At 47.7% G+C, this 16,186-nt stretch overlaps 26 non-coding genes across 26 annotated transcripts; all 26 read left to right on the top strand.

The window, feature by feature from the left end:
- The first annotated feature begins 459 nt into the window (after positions 1–459).
- On the top strand, positions 460–532 carry TRNAK-CUU (transfer RNA lysine (anticodon CUU)). Its single transcript has one exon. It is a non-coding gene; the product is annotated as a tRNA-Lys (tRNA).
- Positions 533–604: 72 nt separating this feature from the next.
- Positions 605–677, top strand: TRNAK-CUU (transfer RNA lysine (anticodon CUU)). The gene has a single exon. It is a non-coding gene; the product is annotated as a tRNA-Lys (tRNA).
- A 361-nt stretch (positions 678–1,038) lies between these two features.
- On the top strand, positions 1,039–1,111 carry TRNAK-CUU (transfer RNA lysine (anticodon CUU)). Its single transcript has one exon. It is a non-coding gene; the product is annotated as a tRNA-Lys (tRNA).
- A 361-nt stretch (positions 1,112–1,472) lies between these two features.
- On the top strand, positions 1,473–1,545 carry TRNAK-CUU (transfer RNA lysine (anticodon CUU)). The gene has a single exon. It is a non-coding gene; the product is annotated as a tRNA-Lys (tRNA).
- Positions 1,546–2,051: 506 nt separating this feature from the next.
- On the top strand, positions 2,052–2,124 carry TRNAK-CUU (transfer RNA lysine (anticodon CUU)). Its single transcript has one exon. It is a non-coding gene; the product is annotated as a tRNA-Lys (tRNA).
- A 72-nt stretch (positions 2,125–2,196) lies between these two features.
- On the top strand, positions 2,197–2,269 carry TRNAK-CUU (transfer RNA lysine (anticodon CUU)). Its single transcript has one exon. It is a non-coding gene; the product is annotated as a tRNA-Lys (tRNA).
- Positions 2,270–4,536: 2,267 nt separating this feature from the next.
- Positions 4,537–4,609, top strand: TRNAK-CUU (transfer RNA lysine (anticodon CUU)). Its single transcript has one exon. It is a non-coding gene; the product is annotated as a tRNA-Lys (tRNA).
- A 72-nt stretch (positions 4,610–4,681) lies between these two features.
- TRNAK-CUU (transfer RNA lysine (anticodon CUU)) lies at positions 4,682–4,754 on the top strand. Its single transcript has one exon. It is a non-coding gene; the product is annotated as a tRNA-Lys (tRNA).
- A 1,833-nt stretch (positions 4,755–6,587) lies between these two features.
- On the top strand, positions 6,588–6,660 carry TRNAK-CUU (transfer RNA lysine (anticodon CUU)). Its single transcript has one exon. It is a non-coding gene; the product is annotated as a tRNA-Lys (tRNA).
- Positions 6,661–7,311: 651 nt separating this feature from the next.
- Positions 7,312–7,384, top strand: TRNAK-CUU (transfer RNA lysine (anticodon CUU)). The gene has a single exon. It is a non-coding gene; the product is annotated as a tRNA-Lys (tRNA).
- A 72-nt stretch (positions 7,385–7,456) lies between these two features.
- TRNAK-CUU (transfer RNA lysine (anticodon CUU)) lies at positions 7,457–7,529 on the top strand. Its single transcript has one exon. It is a non-coding gene; the product is annotated as a tRNA-Lys (tRNA).
- Positions 7,530–7,890: 361 nt separating this feature from the next.
- TRNAK-CUU (transfer RNA lysine (anticodon CUU)) lies at positions 7,891–7,963 on the top strand. The gene has a single exon. It is a non-coding gene; the product is annotated as a tRNA-Lys (tRNA).
- Positions 7,964–9,797: 1,834 nt separating this feature from the next.
- Positions 9,798–9,870, top strand: TRNAK-CUU (transfer RNA lysine (anticodon CUU)). The gene has a single exon. It is a non-coding gene; the product is annotated as a tRNA-Lys (tRNA).
- Positions 9,871–10,376: 506 nt separating this feature from the next.
- On the top strand, positions 10,377–10,449 carry TRNAK-CUU (transfer RNA lysine (anticodon CUU)). The gene has a single exon. It is a non-coding gene; the product is annotated as a tRNA-Lys (tRNA).
- A 216-nt stretch (positions 10,450–10,665) lies between these two features.
- On the top strand, positions 10,666–10,738 carry TRNAK-CUU (transfer RNA lysine (anticodon CUU)). Its single transcript has one exon. It is a non-coding gene; the product is annotated as a tRNA-Lys (tRNA).
- Positions 10,739–10,810: 72 nt separating this feature from the next.
- TRNAK-CUU (transfer RNA lysine (anticodon CUU)) lies at positions 10,811–10,883 on the top strand. The gene has a single exon. It is a non-coding gene; the product is annotated as a tRNA-Lys (tRNA).
- Positions 10,884–12,525: 1,642 nt separating this feature from the next.
- TRNAK-CUU (transfer RNA lysine (anticodon CUU)) lies at positions 12,526–12,598 on the top strand. Its single transcript has one exon. It is a non-coding gene; the product is annotated as a tRNA-Lys (tRNA).
- Positions 12,599–12,959: 361 nt separating this feature from the next.
- Positions 12,960–13,032, top strand: TRNAK-CUU (transfer RNA lysine (anticodon CUU)). Its single transcript has one exon. It is a non-coding gene; the product is annotated as a tRNA-Lys (tRNA).
- Positions 13,033–13,104: 72 nt separating this feature from the next.
- TRNAK-CUU (transfer RNA lysine (anticodon CUU)) lies at positions 13,105–13,177 on the top strand. Its single transcript has one exon. It is a non-coding gene; the product is annotated as a tRNA-Lys (tRNA).
- A 385-nt stretch (positions 13,178–13,562) lies between these two features.
- Positions 13,563–13,635, top strand: TRNAK-CUU (transfer RNA lysine (anticodon CUU)). The gene has a single exon. It is a non-coding gene; the product is annotated as a tRNA-Lys (tRNA).
- Positions 13,636–14,140: 505 nt separating this feature from the next.
- Positions 14,141–14,213, top strand: TRNAK-CUU (transfer RNA lysine (anticodon CUU)). The gene has a single exon. It is a non-coding gene; the product is annotated as a tRNA-Lys (tRNA).
- Positions 14,214–14,285: 72 nt separating this feature from the next.
- Positions 14,286–14,358, top strand: TRNAK-CUU (transfer RNA lysine (anticodon CUU)). Its single transcript has one exon. It is a non-coding gene; the product is annotated as a tRNA-Lys (tRNA).
- Positions 14,359–14,864: 506 nt separating this feature from the next.
- Positions 14,865–14,937, top strand: TRNAK-CUU (transfer RNA lysine (anticodon CUU)). Its single transcript has one exon. It is a non-coding gene; the product is annotated as a tRNA-Lys (tRNA).
- A 72-nt stretch (positions 14,938–15,009) lies between these two features.
- TRNAK-CUU (transfer RNA lysine (anticodon CUU)) lies at positions 15,010–15,082 on the top strand. Its single transcript has one exon. It is a non-coding gene; the product is annotated as a tRNA-Lys (tRNA).
- A 361-nt stretch (positions 15,083–15,443) lies between these two features.
- Positions 15,444–15,516, top strand: TRNAK-CUU (transfer RNA lysine (anticodon CUU)). Its single transcript has one exon. It is a non-coding gene; the product is annotated as a tRNA-Lys (tRNA).
- Positions 15,517–15,877: 361 nt separating this feature from the next.
- TRNAK-CUU (transfer RNA lysine (anticodon CUU)) lies at positions 15,878–15,950 on the top strand. The gene has a single exon. It is a non-coding gene; the product is annotated as a tRNA-Lys (tRNA).
- The last annotated feature ends 236 nt before the right edge of the window (positions 15,951–16,186 follow it).

Raw genomic sequence — 16,186 nt, 5'->3', positions numbered from 1 at the left:
ATGTAGTCAAGACCTACATTCCACCGCCCGGCTAATTCAGTCGGTAGGGCATGTGACCCTTAATCCCAGGCCCGAAGGTTGGAGCCTCACGCTGGGCGAGTTTTTCGCAGGAAGCTAATAGATGATCGTCTTACATGTTCATAATAAGTAATCAAGACCCACATTCCACCGCCCGGTTACCTCAGTCGGTACGGCATGAGGCTCTTAATCTCAGGGTTGTGGGTTCGACACCCACGCTGGGCGGTTTTCTCGCCGTCATCTAACACATGATCTTCTTACATGTTTTTAATAAGTAAACAAGACCTATGTTACACAGCCCGGCTAGCCCAATCGGTAGAGCACGAGACTCATAATCTCAGGGACGTGAGTTCCACCACACGCTGTTCGACTTATTTGCTCTCATCGAATATATGATCGCATTACATGTTCTAAATAATTAATCAATTCTGATATTGCACAGCCCGGCTAGCTCAGTCGGTAGAGCATGAGACTCTTAATCTCAGGGTCGTGGGTTCGAGCCCCACGCTGGGCGAGAATTTTGCTCTCATCGAACCCATGATCGTCTTACATGTTCTTAATAAGTATTCTATACTGGCCTTGCACAGCCCGGCTAGCTCAGTCGGTAGAGCATGAGACTCTTAATCTCAGGGTCGTGGGTTCGAGCCCCACGCTGGGCGAGTTCTTCGCACACAGCTAATAGATGATCGCCTTACTAGTTCATAATAAGTAATCAAGACCGACATTCCATCGCCTGGCTAGCTCAGTCGGAAGGACATGTGGCTCTTAATCTCAGGGTCGTGGGGTCGACACCCACGCTGGCCAATTTTGTCGCTGTCATCTAACACATGATCGCCTTACATGTTCTTAATAAGTAAACAAGACCTACGTTACACAGCCCGGCTAGCCCAGTCGGTAGAGCACGAGACTCATAATCTCAGGGACGTGAGTTCGACCACACGCTGTTCGACTTTTTTGCTCTCATCGAATATATGATCGCATTACATGTTCTAAATAATTAATCAATTCTGATATTGCACCGTCCGGCTAGCTCAGTCGGTAGAGCATGAGACTCTTAATCTCAGGGTCGTGGGTTCGAGCCCCACGCTGGGCGAGATTTTCGCACACAACTAGTAGATGATCGTCTTACATGTTCATAATAAGTAATCAAGACCTTCATTCCAGCTCTCGGCTAGCTCAGTCGGTAGGGCATGAGGCTCTTACTCTCAGGGTCGTGGGTTCGACAACCACGCCGGCCAATTTTGTCGCTGTCATCTAAGACATGATCGTCTTACATGTTCTTAATAAGTAAACAAGACCTATGTTACACAGCTCGGCTAGCCCAGTCGGTAGAGCACGCGACTCATAACCTCAGGGACGTGAGTTCGACCACACGCTGTTCTATTTTTTCGCTCTCATCGAATACATGATCGTCTTACATGTTCTTAATAAGTAACCAATTCTGACGTTGCAGAGCCCGGGTAGCTCAGTCGGTAGAGCATGAGACTCTTAATCTCAAGGTCGTGGGTTCGAGCCCCACGCTGGGCGAGAATTCTGCTCTCATCGAACACATGATCGTCTTACATGTTCTTAATAAGTAATCAATTCTTACCTTGCACAGCCCGGCTAACTCAGTCATTAGAGCATGAGACTCTTAATCTCAGGGTCGTGGGTTCGAGCCCTACGCTGGGCGAGTTTTTCGCACACAGCTAATAGATGATCGCCTTACTAGTTCATAATAAGTAATCAAGACCGACATTCCATCGCCCGGCTAGCTCAGTCGGAAGGGCATGTGGCTCTTAATCTCCGGGTCGCGGGGTCGACACCCACGCTGGCCAATTTTGTCGCTGTCATCTAACACATGATCGCCTTACATGTTCTTAATAAGTAAACAGGACCTATCTTACACAGCCCGGCTAGCCCAGTCGGTAGAGCACGAGACTCATAATCTCAGGGACGTGAGTTCGACCACACGCTGTTCGACTTTTTTGCTCTCATCGAATATATGATCGCATTACATGTTCTAAATAATTAATCAATTCTGATATTGCACAGCCCGGCTAGCTCTGTCGGTAGAGCATGAGACTCTTAATCTCAGGGTCGTGGGTTCGAGCCCCACGCTGGGCGAGTATTTTGCTCTCATCGAACACATGATCGTCTTACTTGTTCTTAATAAGTATTCTATACTGACCTTGCACAGCCCGGCTAGCTCAGTCGGTAGAGCATGAGACTCTTAATCTCAGGGTCGTGGGTTCGAGCCCCACGCTGGGCGAGTTTTTCGCACACAACTGATAGATGATCGTCTTACATGTTCATAATAAGTAATCAAGACCTTCATTCCACCTCCCGGCTAGCTCAGTCGGTAGGGCATGAGGCTCTTACTCTCAGGGTCGTGGGTTCGACAACCACGCCAGCCAATTTTGTCGCTGTCATCTAAGACATGATCGTCTTACATGTTCTTAATAAGTAAACAAGACCTATGTTACACATCCCGGCTAGGCCAGTCGGTAGAGCACGGTCCTCATAATCTCATGAACGTGAGTTCGACCACACGCTGGACGAGTTTTTCGCTCTCATCGAATACATGATCGTCTTACATGTTCTTAATTAGTAATCAATTCTCACATTACACAGCCCGGCAAGCTCAGTCGGTACACCAATAGACTCTTAACCTCAGGGTCGTAGGTTCGAGCCCCTCGCAGGGCGAGAATTTTGCTCACATCGAACACATAATCGTTTTACATGTTCTTAATAAGTAGTCAATTCTGACCGTGCAGAGCCCGGTTAGCTCAGTCGGTAGAGCATGAGACTCTTAACCTCGGGGTCGTGGGTTCGAGCCCAACGATGGGCGAGTTTTTGGCACACAGGTAATAGATGATCGCCTTACATGTTCATATAAATTAATCAAGACCTACAACATACCGCCGGGCTAGCTCAGTCGGTAGGGCATCAGGCTGATAATGTCCTTAATAAGTAATCAATTCTGACCGTGCAGAGCCCGGATAGCTCAGTCGGTTGAGCATGAAACTCTCAACCCCCTACATGATCGGCTTATATGTTCTTAAAAAGTAATCAAAACCGACATTGTACCGCCCGGCTAGCTCAGTCGGTTCAGCATGAGACTCTTAATCTCAGGGTCGTGGGTTCAAGACTCACGCTGGGCGAAAATTTTGCCCTCATCGAATACTTGATCGTCTAACATGTTCTTAATCAGTAATCAATTCTGACCTTGCCCAGCCCTGCTAGCTCAGTCGGTAGAGCACGAGACTCTATACTCAGGGTCGTGGGTTCGTGCCCCACGCACTTCAGTTTTCTCGCCGTCATCTAACACATGATCTTCTTACATGTTTTTAATAAGTAAACAAGACCTATCTTACACAGCCAATCTAGCCCAGTCGGTAGAGCACGAGACTCATGATCTCAGGGACATGAGTTCGACCACACTCGTCGAATACATGATCGTCGTACATGTTCTTAATAAGTAACCAATTCTGACATTGCGCAGCCCGGGTAGCTCAGTCGGTAGAGCATGAGACTCTTAATCTCAGGGTCGTTGGTTCAAGCCAACGCTGGGCGAGAATGTTGCTCTCATCGAACACATAATCGTCTTACATGTTCTTAATAAGTAATCAATTCTGACCGTGCAGAGCCCGGCTAGCTCAGTCGGTAGAGCATGAGACTCTTAACCTTGGGGTCGTGGGTTCGTGCCCCACGATGGGCGATTTTTCGCACACAGGTAATAGATGATCGCCTTACATGTTCATATTAATTAATCGAGACCTACAACCCACCGCCGGGCTTGCTCAGTCGGTAGGGCATCAGGCTGTTAATGTCCTTAATAAGTAATCAATTCTGACATTGCACAGCCCGGCTAGCTCAGTCGGTAGAGCATGAAACACTTAACCCTCTACATGGTCGGCATACATGATCTTAATAAGTAATCAAAACTGAAATTGCACCGCCCGGCTAGCTCAGTCGGTTGACCATGATACTCTTAATCTCAGGATCGTGGGTTCGAGACTCACGCTGGGCGAAAATTTTGCTCTCATCGAATACATGATCGTCTAACATGTTCTTAATCAGTAATCAATTCTGACCTTGCACAGCCCGGCTAACTCAGTCGGTAGAGCATGAGACTCTTAATCTCAGGGTCGTGGGTTCGAGCCCTACGCTGGGCGAGTTTTTCGCACACAGCTAATAGATGATCGCCTTACTAGTTCATAATAAGTAATCAAGACCGACATTCCATCGCCCGGCTAGCTCAGTCGGAAGGGCATGTGGCTCTTAATCTCCGGGTCGCGGGGTCGACACCCACGCTGGCCAATTTTGTCGCTGTCATCTAACACATGATCGCCTTACATGTTCTTAATAAGTAAACAGGACCTTTCTTACACAGCCCGGCTAGCCCAGTCGGTAGAGCACGAGACTCATAATCTCAGGGACGTGAGTTCGACCACACGCTGTTCGACTTTTTTGCTCTCATCGAATATATGATCGCATTACATGTTCTAAATAATTAATCAATTCTGATATTGCACAGCCCGGCTAGCTCTGTCGGTAGAGCATGAGACTCTTAATCTCAGGGTCGTGGGTTCGAGCCCCACGCTGGGCGAGTATTTTGCTCTCATCGAACACATGATCGTCTTACTTGTTCTTAATAAGTATTCTATACTGACCTTGCACAGCCCGGCTAGCTCAGTCGGTAGAGCATGAGACTCTTAATCTCAGGGTCGTGGGTTCGAGCCCCACGCTGGGCGAGTTTTTCGCACACAACTGATAGATGATCGTCTTACATGTTCATAATAAGTAATCAAGACCTTCATTCCACCTCCCGGCTAGCTCAGTCGGTAGGGCATGAGGCTCTTACTCTCAGGGTCGTGGGTTCGACAACCACGCCAGCCAATTTTGTCGCTGTCATCTAAGACATGATCGTCTTACATGTTCTTAATAAGTAAACAAGACCTATGTTACACATCCCGGCTAGGCCAGTCGGTAGAGCACGGTCCTCATAATCTCATGAACGTGAGTTCGACCACACGCTGGACGAGTTTTTCGCTCTCATCGAATACATGATCGTCTTACATGTTCTTAATTAGTAATCAATTCTCACATTACACAGCCCGGCAAGCTCAGTCGGTACACCAATAGACTCTTAACCTCAGGGTCGTAGGTTCGAGCCCCTCGCAGGGCGAGAATTTTGCTCACATCGAACACATAATCGTTTTACATGTTCTTAATAAGTAGTCAATTCTGACCGTGCAGAGCCCGGTTAGCTCAGTCGGTAGAGCATGAGACTCTTAACCTCGGGGTCGTGGGTTCGAGCCCAACGATGGGCGAGTTTTTGGCACACAGGTAATAGATGATCGCCTTACATGTTCATATAAATTAATCAAGACCTACAACATACCGCCGGGCTAGCTCAGTCGGTAGGGCATCAGGCTGATAATGTCCTAAATAAGTAATCAATTCTGACCGTGCAGAGCCCGGATAGCTCAGTCGGTTGAGCATGAAACTCTCAACCCCCTACATGATCGGCTTATATGTTCTTAAAAAGTAATCAAAACCGACATTGTACCGCCCGGCTAGCTCAGTCGGTTCAGCATGAGACTCTTAATCTCAGGGTCGTGGGTTCAAGACTCACGCTGGGCGAAAATTTTGCCCTCATCGAATACTTGATCGTCTAACATGTTCTTAATCAGTAATCAATTCTGACCTTGCCCAGCCCTGCTAGCTCAGTCGGTAGAGCACGAGACTCTATACTCAGGGTCGTGGGTTCGTGCCCCACGCACTTCAGTTTTCTCGCCGTCATCTAACACATGATCTTCTTACATGTTTTTAATAAGTAAACAAGACCTATCTTACACAGCCAATCTAGCCCAGTCGGTAGAGCACGAGACTCATGATCTCAGGGACATGATTTCGACCACACTCGTCGAATACATGATCGTCGTACATGTTCTTAATAAGTAACCAATTCTGACATTGCGCAGCCCGGGTAGCTCAGTCGGTAGAGCATGAGACTCTTAATCTCAGGGTCGTGGGTTCAAGCCAACGCTGGGCGAGAATGTTGCTCTCATCGAACACATAATCGTCTTACATGTTCTTAATAAGTAATCAATTCTGACCGTGCAGAGCCCGGCTAGCTCAGTCGGTAGAGCATGAGACTCTTAACCTTGGGGTCGTGGGTTCGTGCCCCACGATGGGCGATTTTTCGCACACAGGTAATAGATGATCGCCTTACATGTTCATATTAATTAATCGAGACCTACAACCCACCGCCGGGCTTGCTCAGTCGGTAGGGCATCAGGCTGTTAATGTCCTTAATAAGTAATCAATTCTGACATTGCACAGCCCGGCTAGCTCAGTCGGTAGAGCATGAAACACTTAACCCTCTACATGGTCGGCATACATGATCTTAATAAGTAATCAAAACTGAAATTGCACCGCCCGGCTAGCTCAGTCGGTTGACCATGATACTCTTAATCTCAGGATCGTGGGTTCGAGACTCACGCTGGGCGAAAATTTTGCTCTCATCGAATACATGATCGTCTAACATGTTCTTAATCAGTAATCAATTCTGACCTTGCACAGCCCGGCTAGCTCAGTCGGTAGAGCATGAGACTCTTAATCTCAGGGTCGTGGGTTCGAGCCACACGCTGGGCGAGAATTTTGCTCTCATCGAACACAAGGTCGTCTTACATGTTTTTAATATGTAATCTATTCTGACCTTGCACAGCCCGGCTAGCTCAGTCGGTAGAGCATGAGTCTCTTAACCTCAGGGTCGTGGGTTCGAGCCGCACGCTGGGCGAGTTTTTCGCACACAGCTAAAAGATGATTGTTTTACATGTTCATAATAAGTAATCAAGACCTACATCCCACCGCCCGGCTAATTCAGTCGGTAGGGCATGTGACCCTTAATCCCAGGCTCGAAGGTTGGAGCCTCACGCTGGGCGAGTTTTTCGCAGGAAGCTAATAGATGATCGTCTTTCATGTTCATAACAAGTAATCAAGACCTACATTCCACCGCCCGGTTACCTCAGTCGGTACGGCATGAGGCTCTTAATCTCAGGGTCGTGGGTTCGACACCCACGCTGGGCGGCTTTCTCGCCGTCATCTAACACATGATCTTCTTACATGTTTTTAATAAGTAAACAAGACCTATGTTACACAGCCCGGCTAGCCCAGTCGGTAGAGCACGAGACTCATAATCTCAGGGACGTGAGTTCCACCACACGCTGTTCGACTTTTTTGCTCTCATCGAATATATGATCGCATTACATGTTCTAAATAATTAATCAATTCTGATATTGCACAGCCCGGCTAGCTCAGTCGGTAGAGCATGAGACTCTTAATCTCAGGGTCGTGGGTTCGAGCCCCACGCTGGGCGAGAATTTTGCTCTCATCGAACACATGATCGTCTTACATGTTCTTAATAAGAATTCTATACTGGCCTTGCACAGCCCGGCTAGCTCAGTCGGGAGAGCATGAGACTCTTAATCTCAGGGTCGTGGGTTCGAGCCCCACGCTGGGCGAGTTTTTCGCACACAGCTAATAGATGATCGCCTTACTAGTTCATAATAAGTATTCAAGACCGACATTCCGTCGCCTGGCTAGCTCAGTCGGAAGGACATATGGCTCTTAATCTCAGGGTCGTGGGGTCGACACCCACGCTGGCCAATTTTGTCGCTGTCATCTAACACATGATCGCCTTACATGTTCTTAATAAGTAAACAAGACCTATGTTACACAGCCCGGCTAGCCCAGTCGGTAGAGCACGAGACTATTAATCTGAGGGACGTGAGTTCGACCACACGCTGTTCGACTTATTTGCTCTCACCGAATATATGATCGCATTACATGTTCTAAATAATTAATCAATTCTGATATTGCACAGCCCGGCTAGCTCAGTCGGTAGAGCATGAGACTCTTAATCTCAGGGTCGTGGGTTCGAGCCCCACGCTGGGCGAGTTTTTCGCACACAACTGATAGATGATCGTCTTGCATGTTCATAATAAGTAATCAAGACCTTCATTCCATCTCCCGGCTAGCTCAGTCGGTAGGGCATGAGGCTCTTACTCTCAGGGTCGTGGGTTCGACAACCACGCCAGCCAATTTTGTCGCTGTCATCTAAGACATGATCGTCTTACATGTTCTTAATAAGTAAACAAGACCTATGTTACACATCCCGGCTAGGCCAGTCGGTAGAGCACGAACCTCATAATCTCATGAACGTGAGTTCGACCACACGCTGGACGAGTTTTTCGCTCTCATCGAATACATGATCGTCTTACATGTTCTTAATAAGTAATCAATTCTCACATTGCACAGCCCGGCAAGCTCAGTCGGTACACCAATAGACTCTTAACCTCAGGGTCGTAGGTTCGAGCCCCTCGCAGGGCGAGAATTTTGCTCACATCGAACACATAATCGTTTTACATGTTCTTAATAAGTAGTCAATTCTGACCGTGCAGAGCCCGGTTAGCTCAGTCGGTAGAGCATGAGACTCTTAACCTCGGGGTTGTGGGTTCGAGCCCAACGATGGGCGAGTTTTTGGCACGCAGGTAATAGATGATCGCCTTACATGTTCATATTAATTAATCAAGACCTACAACCCACCGCCGGGCTAGCTCAGTCGGTAGGGCATCAGGCTGTTAATGTCCTTAATAAGTAATCAATTCTGACCGTGCAGAGCCCGGATAGCTCAGTCGGTTGAGCATTAAACTCTCAACCCCCTACATGATCGGCTTATATGTTCTTAAAAAGTAATCAAAACCGACATTGTACCGCCCGGCTAGCTCAGTCGGTTCAGCATGAGACTCTTAATCGCAGGGTCGTGGGTTCAAGACTCACGCTGGGCGAAAATTTTGCTCTCATCGAATACTTGATCGTCTAACATGTTCTTAATCAGTAATCAATTCTGACCTTGCCCAGCCCTGCTAGCTCAGTCGGTAGAGCACGAGACTCTTAATCTCAGGGTCGTGGGTTCGTGCCCCACGCACGGCAGTTTTCTCGCCGTCATCTAACACATGATCTTCTTACATGTTTTTAATAAGTAAACAAGACCTATCTTACACAGCCAATCTAGCCCAGTCGGTAGAGCACGGGACTCATGATCTCATTGACATGAGTTCGACCACACTCGTCGAATACATGATCGTCTTACATGTTCTTAATAAGTAACCAATTCTGACATTGCGCAGCCCGGGTAGCTCAGTCGGTAGAGCATGAGACTCTTAATCTCAGGGTCGTGGGTTCAAGCCAACGCTGGGCGAGAATGTTGCTCTCATCGAACACATAATCGTCTTACATGTTCTTAATAAGTAATCAATTCTGACCGTGCAGAGCCCGGCTAGCTCAGTCAGTAGAGCATGAGACTCTTAACCTTGGGGTCGTGGGTTCGTGCCCCACGATGTGCGATTTTTCGCACACAGGTAATAGATGATCGCCTTACATGTTCATATTAATTAATCGAGACCTACAACCCACCGCCGGGCTTGCTCAGTCGGTAGGGCATCAGGCTGTTAATGTCCTTAATAAGTAATCAATTCTGACATTGCACAGCCCGGCTAGCTCAGTCGGTAGAGCATGAAACACTTAACCCTCTACATCGTCGGCATACATGATCTTAATAAGTAATCAAAACTGAAGTTGCACCGCCCGGCTAGCTCAGTTGGTTGACCATGATACTCTTAATCTGAGGATCGTGGGTTCGAGACTCACGCTGGGCGAAAATTTTGCTCTCATCGAATACATGATCGTCTAACATGTTCTTAATCAGTAATCAATTCTGACCTTGCACAGCCCGGCTAGCTCAGTCGGTAGAGCGTGAGACTCTTAATCTCAGGGTCGTGGGTTCCAGCCACACGCTGGGCGAGTTTTTCGCACACAGCTAACAGATGATTGTTTTACATGTTCATAATAAGTAATCAAGACCTACATCCGACCGCCCGGCTAATTCAGTCGGTAGGGCATGTGACCCTTAATCCCAGGCCCGAAGGTTGGAGCCTCACGCTGGGCGAGTTTTTCGCAGGAAGCTAATAGATGATCGTCTTACATGTTCATAATAAGTAATCAAGACCCACATTCCACCGCCCGGTTACCTCAGTCGGTACGGCATGAGGCTCTTAATCTCAGGGTCGTGGGTTCGACACCCACGCTGGGCGGTTTTCTCGCCGTCATCTAACACATGATCTTCTTACATGATTTTAATAAGTAAACAAGACCTATGTTACACAGCCCGGCTAGCCCAGTCGGTAGAGCACGAGACTCATAATCTCAGGGACGTGAGTTCCACCACACGCTGTTCGACTTATTTGCTCTCATCGAATATATGATCGCATTACATGTTCTAAATAATTAATCAATTCTGATATTGCACAGCCCGGCTAGCTCAGTAGGTAGAGCATGAGACTCTTAATCTCAGGGTCGTGGGTTCGAGCCCCACGCTGGGCGAGTATTTTGCTCTCATCGAACAAATGATCGTCTTACATGTTCTTAATAAGTAAACAAGACCTATGTTACACAGCCCGGCTAGGCCAGTCGGTAGAGCACTACCCTAATAATCTCATGGACGTGAGTTCGACCACACGCTGTTCTATTTTTTCGCTCTCATCGAATACATGATCGTCTTACATGTTCTTAATAAGTAACCAATTCTGACGTTGCAGAGCCCGCGTAGCTCAGTCGGTAGAGCATGAGACTCTTAATCTCAAGGTCGTGGGTTCGAGCCCCACGCTGGGCGAGAATTCTGCTCTCATCGAACACATGATCGTCTTACATGTTCTTAATAAGTAATCAATTCTTACCTTGCACAGCCCGGCTAGCTCAGTCGGTAGAGCATGAGACTCTTAATCTCAGGGTCGTGGGTTCGAGCCCCACGCTGGGCGAGTTTTTCGCACACAGCTAATAGATGATCGCCTTACTAGTTCATAATAAGTAATCAAGACCGACATTCCATCGCCCGGCTAGCTCAGTCGGAAGGGCATGTGGCTCTTAATCTCAGGGTCGCGGGGTCGACACCCACGCTGGCCAATTTTGTCGCTGTCATCTAACACATGATCGCCTTACATGTTCTTAATAAGTAAACAGGACCTATGTTACACAGCCCGGCTAGCCCAGTCGGTAGAGCACGAGACTCATAATCTCAGGGACGTGAGTTCGACCACACGCTGTTCGAGTTTTTTGCTCTCATCGAATATATGATCGCATTACATGTTCTAAATAATTAATCAATTCTGATATTGCACAGCCCGGCTAGCTCAGTCGGCAGAGCATGAGACTCTTAATCTAAGGGTTGTGGGTTCGAGCCCCACGCTGGGCGAGAATATTGCTCTCATCGAACACATGATCGTCTTACATGTTCTTAATAAGTATTCTATACTGACCTTGCACAGCCCGGCTAGCTCAGTCGGTAGAGCACGAGACTCTTAATCTCAGGGTCGTGGGTTTGTGCCCCACGCAGGGCGGTTTTCTCGCCGTCATCTAACACATGATCTTCTTACATGTTTTTAATAAGTAAACAAGACCTATCTTACACAGCCAATCTAGCCCAGTCGGTAGAGCACGAGACTCATGATCTCAGGGACATGAGTTCGACCACACTCGTCGAATACATGATCGTCTTACATGTTCTTAATAAGTAACCAATTCTGAAATTGCGCAGCCCGGGTAGCTCAGTCGGTAGAGCATGAGACTCTTAATCTCAGGATCGTGGGTTCAAGCCAACGCTGGGCGAGAATGTTGCTGTCATCGAACACATAATCGTCTTACATGTTCTTAAAAAGTAATCAATTCTGACCGTGCAGAGCCCGGCTAGCTCAGTCGGTAGAGCATGAGACTCTTAATCGTGGGGTCGTGGGTTCGAGCCCCACGATGGGCGATTTTTCGCACACAGCTAATAGATGATCGCCTTACATGTTCATATTAATTAATCAAGACCTACAACCCACAGCCCGGCTAGCTCAGTCGGTAGAGCATGAGTCTCTTAACCTCAGGGTCGTGTGTTCGAGCCCCACGCTGGGCGAGTTTTTCGCACACAGCTAACAGATGATCGTTTTACATGTTCATAATACGTAATCAAGACCTACATTCCACCGCCCGGCTAATTCAGTCGGTAGAGCATGAGTCTCTTAACCTCAGGCTCGAAGGTTGGAGCCTCACGCTGGGCGAGTTTTTCGCAGGAAGCTAATAGATGATCGTCTTACATGTTCATAATAAGTAATCAAGACCTACAATCCACCGCCCGGTTACCTCAGTCGGTACGGCATGAGGCTCTTAATCTCAGGGTCGTGGGTTCGACACCCACGCTGGCCTATTTTGTCGCTGTCATCTAACACATGATCGCCTTACATGTTCTTAATAAGTAAACAAGACCTATGTTACACAGCTCGCCTTGCCCAGTCGGTAGAGCACGCGACTCATAATCTCAGGGACGTGAGTTCGACCACACGCTGTTCTATTTTTTCGCTCTCATCGAATAAATGATCGTCTTACATGTTCTTAATAAGTAATCAATTCTCACCTTGCACAGCCCGGCTAGCTCAGTCGGTAGAGCATGAGACTCTTAATCTCAGGGTCGTGGGTTCGAGCCCCACGCTGGGCGAGTTTTACGCACACAGCTAATAGATGATCGCCTTACTAGTTCATAATAAGTAATCAAGACCGACATTCCATCGCCCGGCTAGCTCAGTCGGAAGGGCATGTGGCTCTTAATCTCAGGGTCGCGGGGTCGACACCCACGCTGGCTAATTTTGTCGCTGTCATCTAACACATGATCGCCTTACATGTTCTTAATTAGTAAACAAGACCTATGTTACACAGCCCGGCTAGCCCAGTCGGTAGAGCACGACACTCATAATCTCAGGGACGAGAGTTCGACCACACGCTGTTCGAGTTTTTTGCTCTCATCTAATATATAATCGCATTACATGTTCTAAATAATTAATCAATTCTGATATTGCACAGCCCGGCTAGCTCAGTCGGTAGAGCATGAGACTCTTAATCTCAGGGTCGTGGGTTCGAGCCCCACGCTGGGCGAGAATATTGCTCTCATCGAACACATGATCGTCTTACATGTTCTTAATAAGTATTCTATACTGACCTTGCACAGCCCGGCTAGCTCAGTCGGTAGAGCATGAGACTCTTAATCTCAGGGTCGTGGGTTCGAGCCCCACGCTGGGCGGGTTTTTCGAACACAACTAACAGATTATCGCCTTACATGTTCATATAAATTAATCAAGACGTACAACCCACCGCCGGGCTAGCTCAGTCGGTAGGGCATCAGGCTGTTAATGTCCTTAATAAGTAATCAATTCTGACATTGCACAGCCCGGCTAGCTCAGTCGGTAGAGCATGAAACTCTTAACCCTCTACATGGTCGGCTTACATGATCTTAATAAGTAATCAAAACTGAAATTGCACCGCCCGGCTAGCTCAGTCGGTTGAGCATGATACTCTTAATCTCAAGATCGTGGGTTCGAGACTCACGCTGGACGAAAATTTTGCTCTCATCGAATACATGATCGTCTAACATGTTCTTAATCAGTAATCAATTCTGACCTTGCACAGCCCGGCAAGCTCAGTCGGTAGAGCATGAGACTCTTAATCTCAGGGTCGTGGGTTCGAGCCCCACGCTGGGCGAGTTTTTCGCACACAACTAATAGATGATCGTCTTACATGTTCATAATAAGTAATCAAGACCTTCATTCCACCTCCCGGCTAGCTCAGTCGGTAGGGCATGAGGCTCTTACTCTCAGGGTCGTGGGTTCGACAACCACGCCAGACAATTTTGTCGCTGTCATCTAAGACATGATCGTCTTACATGTTCTTAATAAGTAAACAAGACCTATGTTACACAGCCCGGCTAGGCCAGTCGGTAGAGCACGAACCTCATAATCTCATGGACGTGAGTTCGACCACACGCTGGACGATTTTTTCGCTCTCATCGAATACATGATCGTCTTACATGTTCCTAATAAGTAATCAATTCTCACATTGCACAGCCCGGCAAGCTCAGTCGGTACAGCATGAGACTCTTAACCTCAGGGTCGTGGGTTCGAGCCCATCGCATGGCGAGAATTTTGCTCACATCGAACACATAATCGTTTACATGTTCTTAATAAGTAGTCAATTCTGCCCGTGCAGAGCCCGGTTAGCTCAGTCGGTAGAGCATGAGACTCTTAATCTCAGGGTCGTGGGTTCGAGACCCACGCTGGGCGAGAATTTTGCTCTCATCGAACACAAGGTCGTCTTACATGTTTTTAATAGGTAATCTATTCTGACCTTGCAGAGCCCGGCTAGCTCAGTCGGTAGAGCATGAGTCTCTTAACCTCAGGGTCGTGGGTTCGAGCCCCACGCTGGGCGAGTTTTTCGCACACAGCTAACAGATGATCGTTTTACATGTTCATAATACGTAGTCAAGACCTACATTCCACCGCCCGGCTAATTCAGTCGGTAGGGCATGTGACCCTTAATCCCAGGCCCGAAGGTTGGAGCCTCACGCTGGGCGAGTTTTTCGCAGGAAGCTAATAGATGATCGTCTTACATGTTCATAATAAGTAATCAAGACCCACATTCCACCGCCCGGTTACCTCAGTCGGTACGGCATGAGGCTCTTAATCTCAGGGTTGTGGGTTCGACACCCACGCTGGGCGGTTTTCTCGCCGTCATCTAACACATGATATTCTTACATGTTTTTAATAAGTAAACAAGACCTATGTTACACAGCCCGGCTAGCCCAGTCGGTAGAGCACGAGACTCATAATCTCAGGGACGTGAGTTCCATCACACGCTGTTCGACTTATTTGCTCTCATCGAATATATGATCGCATTACATGTTCTAAATAATTAATCAATTCTGATATTGCACAGCCCGGCTAGCTCAGTCGGTAGAGCATGAGACTCTTAATCTCAGGGTCGTGGGTTCGAGCCCCACGCTGGGCGAGAATTTTGCTCTCATCGAACCCATGATCGTCTTACATGTTCTTAATAAGTATTCTATACTGGCCTTGCACAGCCCGGCTAGCTCAGTCGGTAGAGCATGAGACTCTTAATCTCAGGGTCGTGGGTTCGAGCCCCACGCTGGGCGAGTTCTTCGCACACAGCTAATAGATGATCGCCTTACTAGTTCATAATAAGTAATCAAGACCGACATTCCATCGCCTGGCTAGCTCAGTCGGAAGGACATGTGGCTCTTAATCTCAGGGTCGTGGGGTCGACACCCACGCTGGCCAATTTTGTCGCTGTCATCTAACACATGATCGCCTTACATGTTCTTAATAAGTAAACAAGACCTATGTTACACAGCCCGGCTAGCCCAGTCGGTAGAGCACGAGACTCATAATCTCAGGGACGTGAGTTCGACCACACGCTGTTCGACTTTTTTGCTCTCATCGGATATATGATCGCATTACATGTTCTAAATAATTAATCAATTCTGATATTGCACCGTCCGGCTAGCTCAGTCGGTAGAGCATGAGACTCTTAATCTCAGGGTCGTGGGTTCGAGCCCCACGCTGGGCGAGATTTTCGCACACAACTAGTAGATGATCGTCTTACATGTTCATAATAAGTAATCAAGACCTTCATTCCAGCTCTCGGCTAGCTCAGTCGGTAGGGCATGAGGCTCTTACTCTCAGGGTCGTGGGTTCGACAACCACGCCGGCCAATTTTGTCGCTGTCATCTAAGACATGATCGTCTTACATGTTCTTAATAAGTAAACAAGACCTATGTTACACAGCTCGGCTAGCCCAGTCGGTAGAGCACGCGACTCATAACCTCAGGGACGTGAGTTCGACCACACGCTGTTCTATTTTTTCGCTCTCATCGAATACATGATCGTCTTACATGTTCTTAATAAGTAACCAATTCTGACGTTGCAGAGCCCGGGTAGCTCAGTCGGTAGAGCATGAGACTCTTAATCTCAAGGTCGTGGGTTCGAGCCCCACGCTGGGCGAGAATTCTGCTCTCATCGAACACATGATCGTCTTACATGTTCTTAATAAGTAATCAATTCTTACCTTGCACAGCCCGGCTAACTCAGTCGGTAGAGCATGAGACTCTTAATCTCAGGGTCGTGGGTTCGAGCCCTACGCTGGGCGAGTTTTTCGCACACAGCTAATAGATGATCGCCTTACTAGTTCATAATAAGTAATCAAGACCGACATTCCATCGCCCGGCTAGCTCAGTCGG

This window comes from Anabrus simplex, chromosome 7 (genome assembly GCF_040414725.1).
Source record: "Anabrus simplex isolate iqAnaSimp1 chromosome 7, ASM4041472v1, whole genome shotgun sequence".
Classification (NCBI taxonomy): Eukaryota; Metazoa; Arthropoda; class Insecta; order Orthoptera; family Tettigoniidae; genus Anabrus; species Anabrus simplex.
The sequence above is the reverse complement of the archived record's forward strand: the minus strand, read 5'-3'. Positions and strand labels throughout refer to the sequence as shown.